This window comes from Manis javanica, chromosome 3 (assembly GCF_040802235.1).
Source record: "Manis javanica isolate MJ-LG chromosome 3, MJ_LKY, whole genome shotgun sequence".
In the NCBI taxonomy this organism is placed as follows: Eukaryota; Metazoa; Chordata; class Mammalia; order Pholidota; family Manidae; genus Manis; species Manis javanica.
In genome coordinates this window covers 80,222,519-80,232,223 of record NC_133158.1, presented here as the reverse complement: position 1 = coordinate 80,232,223, position 9,705 = coordinate 80,222,519, and the positions used below count along the sequence as shown (strand labels likewise).

Sequence of the window (9,705 nt, the reverse complement as noted above, 5' to 3'; positions counted from 1 at the left end):
CCTCACAGATTTTTCATTTGTGCGTATCTTTCTCCTTCTCTTTGCATATGTTTAAGTTATGTATCCTCTGATATGAATATACTTTCTTAAGTACCCCTCAGGCTGGGCTTTTTGAACAGATGGGCATTTTGTTTACCTTTCTTCTGCCTGATAGCTTAGACTTCTACCCATTTGATATCTTCCATTTTCACATCTTTAACGTGCTGCTTAGGTGTGCTGTGTCTGGCCATGCTTGGGAGGTTATGATATCACCAGTGGGTTGTGTTCCAAAAGTTCTGTTTATTCTGAATATATTTTCACTTCTCATCCTTCTTGCCTGGAAAAAGTCCTTCCAGGCTATGTTCCCACCCTCAGAGTTGAAATTAACTTCTCTCTTCTGTTTATCCCAAGTACAGTGGGTAACAACAGCACACATCCCAATTTCCAATTGAACCCTCATGGGTTAAAAATAAAAATGTATTTGATTTAGAGCAGGCTTGTGTATGGAATACAATGTGTACATTGGACATTACGGCGTTTCTATAGGAAGCTATTCACTGTGCCTTGTCAGGGTGTCAGAAGCACAGTCCCCTCACCGTGGCGGTATGGCAGGGCTTCTTTGCTCTCATGGTGACTCTCCAGCACTGACTCAGCAGTGGGGTCTTGGACTTGGTGAGGAACTTTGCTGCCATACAGTCTAGCTAAGATGGATGAGATTCTGGCAGTGAACTTATGAGGATAAAGAAGGTAAGGACCAGCAGGACCTAAGTCTCTTCTCCAGGTCTGTATTTAATTATCTTGGAAGCTTTTCGTTATCCTGGGGAGAACGGCCAGCTTACCATTTATTGCAAAATTTTGCATCTGACCAGGGGTTTTCTTCTTCCTGGACTATTGGGAAAGAGGGGAAGGAAAGCATCCAACCTTTAGATTTTCTTATAAACTCTGAAAAGCTTAGTGAAATTGATCTTTTCTTCCCTATTCTGTTTTTTCCCCCTTATATCTAGGAGGCTGTGTGCAAATGGCATCGTTTTGTTTATAGCATGGAATGCTGTTCTTTGAAGGATTATTTCAGCATTGATTTATCTGGTTGGAAATGGAAAGATCTGTAGAAGATGAGGAGAGTAAGGCCTGTGGATGAGGAAATGGCAAGGAACCTGAACACTACTTCAAGAGATACAGAGTTAATTTTGCCTACCATGGGTTGTGGAAGCAGGGCTGGAGTTGGTATGGCTGCATGTAATGATCACTGTGCTGGGAGGTGGGGCAAAAAGGGCACAGAGTGATGTGGTAGTGGGTCTTGGGTTACTTTCGGCAAGGTCAGCCATAAAGTGGGACTTGAGAGTCAACCAATAATTACTGAGTATCCACCATGTAACAGGAGATTTTCTAGGTGCTGGGGGAGGGGGGAGGGTATGCAGCCGTTGAACAAAACAGACAGAGCTCCTGCTTTTTATAGAGATTTTGTGGGAAATGGAGCCAATAAACAAGATACAAATAAGTGCAAAAACATCTTTCAGATAGAATGAGTATTACAAAGACAATACAGCTCTGGTGTGTGCTAGAGAGGGAATGGAGAAAGCTACTTCGGAGCAATCAGAGAGCTTCTCTGAGGAGCTGGTACTTGAACTGAGGTGTCAATGATGAGAAGGAGCCAGTCAAGTGAAAAGTAGAGAACATTCTAGGGGGACGTAAAAGCAACTGCGAATACCCTGAGGCCTCAGTGGATTTGCTATGTTTGGAGAACTTGTAGATGAAGAGGAGAGCAAAAGGGGAAGGTAGGAAGGCATAAAGTCAGTGAGGTAGGTGGGAGACCGTTTATGTCTTCAAAAGGAGTTTGAGCTGTGTTTTCATTAGAATGGTATGCTCCTGGAGATTTTAAATTAGAGAATAAATCAGTTTTTGCCAAGGTGGCAATAGGCTTTCCTAATTGTCTCACACACACACACACACACACACACACACTTCCACTCTCAGTTGGCTTTTCTTCTGCCCATTAATTGGCCATCATTGGTTTTCTCTTCCTTGTCCTAGGTCAGAGCACAGTCATATCCCACTGAGAAGCAGGGCTCAGAGCACTGTGGACAGTGTTCCTCTTATCCTGTGAAGTAAATCCATGTACTCAGTTTCACCTTCAAGCATAAAACTCTGTCAGTAGCTCTAATTTCGCAACCTCTCTCCACACTGAATATCTAGTCTCTAAGAAGTATCTGAGTTGTCTGGTGATATCTGAAATGAGATACTAAAAATTAAGTCAGTAATCTAGTCAAATCAATCATTATTGATATTGTTTGCAAGACAATGATTTTCACAGGAGGCAGTAACCTAAATAATCCAAAGGCCTTGTCTTCTCCTGAGTTCCCACTGCCTCTCCCCCAGGCTGCATCTAAGCAGTGTGTTACGGGAGGCTCCTTCTCTTTTTAGAGTAAGTGTCAGTGGAAATGTGCAGGATTCTTGTAATATTTGCAATGGGAATACACAATGTCTGAGAGACTTCATTCCTGTTGGTCTATGTGGATAATCGTGGCAATCTTAGAGTAGCATTTACAGCATGGGCGTTGATGTCCAAGTTGGTATCTCCTCCTAGCAGCACTTGTTTATCAGAAATGAACAGAAGTCCCAGCATTTTATCAGTTATCCTTTAATTCTAGGATGGCTTATCATTGCCAGTATATTACTCTCCGAGGAAGCTCTTATTCTTTAGAAAATTTCATTTGAGATTCTTTAGCCAGATGCCCTGACCTTAATTAACTTACATACTTAACATCACAAATACACATAACTCATTTTCAGCTTTTTGTGTCTCTTTCTTTCTAATTGATACAGTGGTGAAAATCTGGAACACATTTCTGTTTGAGAGGCCAGTGATTATGCCTTGTCTTGTTTACCCATGACCTCTGCTCTTCATACAGTGTCCAGAACAGGATAAAGCAAATATTTGCCAAATGACTCAATCAGTATCCGTGGAATAACTCACGATGTTAATATATTCATTCAGTTGTAACATCTTTATAACTATTACAGTTCATTTTTATAACTATTAGTATTACCCAATTTGTCATCTTAAAAACTTTACCCATTGGAGCAAACAGGTGAAAGGTAAATTCATCCCTGTGGATTTGTATACATTAATTCAAACCCTCTAGTTTTGAAAAGTTTTTTCTTTTTGAAATATTAGAGTGTATATAGGCTGACAATTAAGATCTCAGTATGTAAATATCCTCAGATGTATATTCTTTGATTTGTTTCCATGTACAGTACACTTTTAGTAGAGTTTCATAAATCTTAATTTATGATAATTTGAATTGGGTCAGTCAGATTTGTGGTTACATTACTGAGGAAATAAGTCTGTGTGCCCAGAACATGAATGACAAAATCATTTCCCTTTTCAAAGTACACCTACAATTTCATGTGTTTTAGCAGGCAGAGCTTGGCATTGCTCAAGTTCCAGTGCTTATTATGGTAGATCTTAGATGTCTATTAGACTAGCGTGAGACACAAACAAATGCCTTGGGCGATAAAAAGCCCCCTTCATCAAGATGGCAGAGCTGGGAGGATTTGGGGAGAAGCCCTGGCAGCAGAGCTGAGGGAGAGGCAGAGGTTCAAGAGGGGGCCCATCTGAGGGCTCTTGCTGAGACTCACAATGACAAAGTTTCTTACAAAGAATGATGTCTTGAGAGAGAACATCCTGTTAATAAGATTCTGTACTCATATTTAAAAAAGTCTAAATATTTAAGGTTCTGCCTTTTACATTGTTTTTATGTTTTCTTGTCCCTCAAAAACATGATACTATATAAACACAGCCTTCTTTCATTTGAGCTTATTTTATGGAGTTTCCTACACCTGCCCCCATCAGATTTTAGTCCTCGGAGAGGTTTTCAGCCCATTGTTTCTGACAAGTTGGCGTAGTTTTCTTCTTAGGAAATATTTTATTGCAAATATTTAGGCTGCCACCATGGAAGATACTTTTTTATCAAAACATAAAATAAGTAAAATATATAATGAAGGACATAAAATTAAACACTTATTAAATCTTGTGCAACCCTTCAGTATGTAAGAGTACTTGATATTAAGGGGTAGAAGAGGCAGAGATTAGGGAATGTGTACATTTTCTGTGTTTAGCATAGAGCCAAAGAATAAAAAGAGATCATGGACTTTTAAAATAATTCCCTGACTCCTTCTTAAGGATAATTTTAAAGTTGTAGAGCTGGTTATCCAGTTGCATTTAGACAAGAGCAATGACATGCTAATCCAGGCATTCAGGTAGGTTACAAATGAATTTTCAACTGCTTTTCAGCAATAGAAAATAATTTAATTTATAGTTTTATTTAACTGATTTGAAAGTTAAAGGAGCTTTCTGTTATAAATAATGAAAAAGATCTTTGTGGGATAAAGGACACTGCTGTCACTATACTTTTGGTATTTGGAGCTAGTATTTCAGGAAAACATCAAAGTAAATTAGTTAATTACCCTTGTTTGGTCCCAGCTATGCCATAAGTAAATTAGAAATAATTTGATATTTTGATTAGCAGGATATTAGGAGATATATGTGCTTTCTGATCACAAAGTACCAACAAGTGTTTTTTCAGGCACTGAATTGTTTGGAGGACAAGGACAAATCTGCCCATCGATTGCAAAAAAAAACAACAAAGCAAACTCTTTTTGTTCAGATTTGGTGAGTAGAGCTCTTCTGCTTTAACCATAATGTTATATAATCATATTCTTATAAAATTCTGCTACCCAAGCTCTCTACCTGTGACCACCAATATTCCCATCCGTGCACCTTTTATAATATTCTTCAAGCATGGTTTTCATTATGGAAATGTTTTTCTGCTCAAAAACCCAGAGAATTTCTCCCACGGGCCTTTGAAGTTTCGTGCTATCTCATATTGCTAACTTTCTTTTCATCCTCCCTTTGCAACGGTAGTCGCTGTAAGTCTCCTGGTGCTTTAACCTGGGGCATTCTTTTGACACTCAGTGCCTTGCTCCTTCGCTCCTCACTCCCCTCTCCAAGCTGGGTGGTAACCTACCTCCATGGCCTGGTGTCATGGCTTACAGCTGCATGACCCACAAGTTGCCTAACTTCTCTGAGCATCACTTTCCCTGTCTATATAAACTTGTAATAATGTTCATAGCACAGTGATTATGGTCATTAAAAAGAAAGCACATAGAAATAGTTCAGCATAGTTTCTGCCAAATAACAAACATTTAATCAAAGTGACTTGCCATTATTGTCACTATAGCTATTATTATAACTCTGTTCTTCCTCAAATAGTTAAAAATTAGCATTCTCCAGGAAGTCATTCTGGTTGACCTCATCTAGCTCTAATATTTTTCTTAAGTCCTTTTCCTCTTGGCATCTGACTTCACTTGGAATCTATTAATCTACTCATGTTATTTAATTTTCTTAATTATTCTTCAGTGAAAAGCAGCAAATATTTGAGGCTCTAGCATGTGCCAGAAACACTGTTTTATGGAAGGGAGAGCAAAGGTTTGGAGCTGGGTGAGGAGAACCTTCCAGGAGCAGGAATAGTATGATCAAAGGCTCTGAGGGATGAAATAGGGTGAAGAATGATTGAGCACTGTACAGAGCTGGGTGCTCTTATTGCGTAATGTTCAAAGTCAAGCATTTTAGGTGATGCAGGTGAGAATGTAGGAGTGAGTACAGTCAGATTCAGAAACCTATGGCTTCTGTGTTTACATCTCCCTACAAGGTCATGCCCTTGGGGACATAGGTCTACACAGACAATTTATGCCGGCAAATTCTACACATTGTTTCTAAAGTTGGACTTGGGTCTTACATGTGGCATGGAACACATCTCTTCTTCCCTTTGCTATTTTCATGAGAAAATAATGAAACAGTTATGGTAATATATAATTGATGTTAGAGCTTTCATTTTTAATAACCCAAGTGTTTAAAACATAGGAATATTAAATTTCATTTAAGACTTCTGTTTCTGTGTGAGATCTGAGTGTAGAGATGGGCTTCAAGAGGACAGAGACATCCAAGGGGAATAGTCAAGAGGCTCATTACAAATTCAAAGCCTTGAAACTTTCAGTAGCTTCCTGCAATACATTTTATACAATAGAAAGCCCAGTGCTTCTATGCATAGCTTCATTTTCTGTAATTATGTGCTTGATAATTTACATGTAGAATTTTGATCAAGATGTGAGTTTTATTTCTTTGCACTGCAGTTGAATTTTGGTTTCCTTCCCCTCTCTACTTCCAACTCTTAGAAATCATTTAGTTTGTAATCTATCTCTTATTCAGAATTTATGCGACATTTGATGTTAAGTGTCTGGATTATATTTAATTCTAGAAACTCTTGTACTTTTTTTACTCCAAAAATATGTTTTCTACTAAATCTGAGTGTTGTCCAGTATATTTTAACTCTGTCTTTTGGTGTTGATTTCTCTTGCTTGGAAATTAAGCAATAAGACTCAAAATACCCTAAACCACAAGAGCTTAAAATTCCAGAAGAATTAGATATGAAAGAAAAAGCACTGAAATGTATTTGAACTGTAATTAGCCTGGAAACGGAATGTTGTGGGAGAGGTCTATAAGGAGGCTAGGAAAACAGGGAAAAGCAAAAAAGTGGCTCAGCACATTTCTAGCACTGCTGAGGGAGAATGTACCCTTATTATGGGCCTGTGATTGTCAAACAACTTTTTAATTATCACCCATGGATTTGCCTATAGACACAGCCCATCTGCCAGTTAGGTATATACATATACATATGTGTATATACATTCTTGGCACTTATATTTTTCTCACTGTAAATGAATTACTTTGGTATTTCCAGTTACACACCAGCTTCTGCCTGAGATGTTCAGTTAGGTAAACTGAATGCTCAAGTGTGTGAACCAGCGGGGCTGAGTGGCTGACTCTTGAATTGTGCCTCCTCCCAGATGATACCCATCTCTGAGAATCTACCTAGACTGCCAAGACCTCTATTTCTTGGACAGCTCCATCTTCTCTAAAGTTTTTAAAGTAAGGTTTTTGGAAATATATCAGACATAAAGAGGAGTACACAAACCATATCATTATAGTTCTATACATTTCTTCCCAGTGAACACACCCACGTAACCTGCCTGCAGACGAAGAATAGTTACTTGCCCTCCAGGAGCACACCGTGTGCTCCCACCCCATCTCTGCTCACTCCTTAAGTGTAACTGATACTCTGGCTTCCCCCCATAAGGTAGTTCTTTAAAAATTTTTAAATTTCTGTTTCTTTTTAACTTGAATTAACACCTAGGTATTCTGAATGGCTCTAGAGCATCAGCATCCTTCTGGCTGAGGGTGAGGACTGGGCACGCCAAGAAGGGTGTTAGGTTGCATTGTTAAAGGCATGTTGAAATCTCATGTCTCAGTACCTCAGAATGTGACCTCATTTGGAAACAGGGATTTTGCACCTGGAACTAGGTAAGATGAGGTCATCCTGGAGTAGGGCGGGCCCTTAGTCCAATACATATGACTGGTGTCCTTAAAAAAAGCATCTGTGTGAGGACAGAGACACAGGGAGGACACTGGGTGAAGACAGTGGATTGGAGTGATGCGTCTACAAGCCAGGGAAGGCCAAGGAGTGCCAGCAAACCATGAGGAGCTAGAAAGAGGCAAGGAAGGATTCTCCCCTACAGGTTCCAGAGAGGGCATGGCCCTGCCAACAACCTGACTTTAGACCTCTAGCCTCCAGAACCGTGAGACAGTATACTTCTGTTGCTGGAAGCCACCTTACCTGTGGTACTTCATTCTTGCGGCCTTAGGAGATCAGTGCAGAGGATCTGCGGTGGACCTGGTGCCTGACACCTGCTCTCTGACTCCCCCAGGGCACACCTGGCCTTGGTCCTGGAATCATCCTGGCTCTCCCCTGTCCTGTCTAGCCTGGCTCACAGAGTGCCCTATCTTGCCACTGGTTGCTCCATATCTGTGATGTGCCCCGTAGGAAGACAAAGGTTTCATTACTATTATATGGCTTTTTCCCTATTTCTTTACGCTTCTCCTTACTAACGTTTTCAGATAGAGCCAGCATGGCTTCCTGATATGGCCTGGACCAAGTCTTGCACCTCAGTGCCCTGTGCTTCCCATCGTTGCCTGTTGGGTCTCTGCTGAGGAATCCTTACTCATCCTCCCAGACCCAGACTGGGGCTACATCCTTTATCCAGTTTTCCTCAGTTCCTCTAGTGCATAACCACTTTTGAAAGGACCAAAATAAGTGAATAAATAAATAAAATTTGTAAAATGAAATCCCTAATTTTAAAAAAATATGGCATGTTGCATGCAAAGGTTTCCTTTTGCTGTTACTTAGGCATGTCAAAGGCCAGTTCTCATTTGAGAAAATAGAAAAGACCTCTGATCGAAGAGCAGCTCAGTAACTAAGGGGTAAGGAGCTGTGCAGAGCATATTAGATGACGGAGTACTTGCTTCAGCAGAGGGTTGGTTTAGACTGCCTCACAACTTGCCTGTTTTCTGTTCTAAGCTGAACTCCCAGTGTTAGGGGGCCACAAGGCCTGTACTCCTGTGAAGTCCCAGGATGACTGCACAGACTCAGGCCACTTTCTGTGCTCTTCTCTCTCACTCTTGCTTTGGGACCTAGGGACTTGCTGGTGGCTTTTGTCTTCAATGCAGCACAGACTCTGTCCCTTAGCCTCATCTGTCTGTGGCCTAGAGCAGTTGCAGAGTGGATGCACACTCCTAACCTGCATTTGCCTTTCTGTTCAGAAGCCATGCTTACTGCTAGTAACTATGGGGAAATCTCCAGAATATTTTAAAAGATCACAAACATGGGAAACTTTCAAAAGTTTAACTAACCCTAATTTTGGCTTCTGGTCTATTTGTAGTTGCTCATTCTCTTGCTAAGCCTCTTTCAACTTGTAGCTCTAGTTGATTACATATTTATGTTTATATTTTGTCCTTTGGCGGGGAATGCAAAAAGTTGCATATTTAAGCTAGGCACTTATTCTGTGTAATACACATAGTAAATGAAAAATAATAAAATAGTGCACTTTGAACCTGTAGTTAAGAGGTTAGAAGAGGCAGAGGTTATGTTTGTGTTTAAATGTGTAAGTCTATGGACTTGCCTTTATACATCTTTGCTCTTTTGGCTCAGTCCTGAGTTCTTGTGCCATGTGATAGACGGGTAATAAATGTCTGTGTTGGATGGGTGGATGGATAGACAGATGGATAAATGGATGATGGAGCTGCTCCATTTGCTTGGCTAGTTATTTCAATGAACTATCAGTAGGATAAATTTCAGTTCAGTTCAGAGCTGACTCCTGAAGCCTGGGAGGGTTTTCCTAAGCCTAGGAAGATTTTTTAGACTGGAGGACAAGGATCTAGAAGTGACATCTCCTTGGCTTGCATATGTAATGTGCTAAAAAACTTGGCTAGTTATTAGTCAGAAAGGGTGAAGAGTCTGACTCCATTGTGACACTGCAATGTGCTAGAGTTAACTTCTTTAACTGGAAATGCAGATTTCATTTTTTATTTACCTTCTTGGGGCTGGTATATACTTTGGAAATCTGTGAGGAGAAGAAACTTTCTTTCCCTGCCTCCAAAGAAAAATGCCCCTCTTTGAATTTCTTTTTGCATCTTCTGGACTACATTATTTTATAGTGTGAAGAATGCAGTCATTAGTAAACAGTTATCATCCATATTTTAAAACATCTGCCTTTCAAGGTTTTCTTAGATTTTTCTTTATAGAAAATAATGCAAAATGTATAGGAATCCTA

General features: G+C 40.0%; 1 protein-coding gene across 8 annotated transcripts in view; it reads left to right on the top strand.

The window, feature by feature from the left end:
* The window catches only part of ST3GAL6 (ST3 beta-galactoside alpha-2,3-sialyltransferase 6), a 103,771-nt gene that overhangs the window by 30,450 nt on the left and 63,616 nt on the right, over nt 1-9,705 (top strand). For 2 of the 8 annotated variants that reach the window (XM_017639998.3, XM_037008333.2), the window contains exon 2: nt 4,566-4,651. The exons of 5 other annotated variants lie outside the window; for them this stretch is intronic. The gene's annotated coding sequence lies outside the window, so the exon portion shown is untranslated. Of the gene's footprint in view, nt 1-983; nt 1,204-4,565; nt 4,652-9,705 lie in introns of all 8 variants that reach the window. One more of the 8 variants, XM_037008332.2, reaches the window with a different exon arrangement.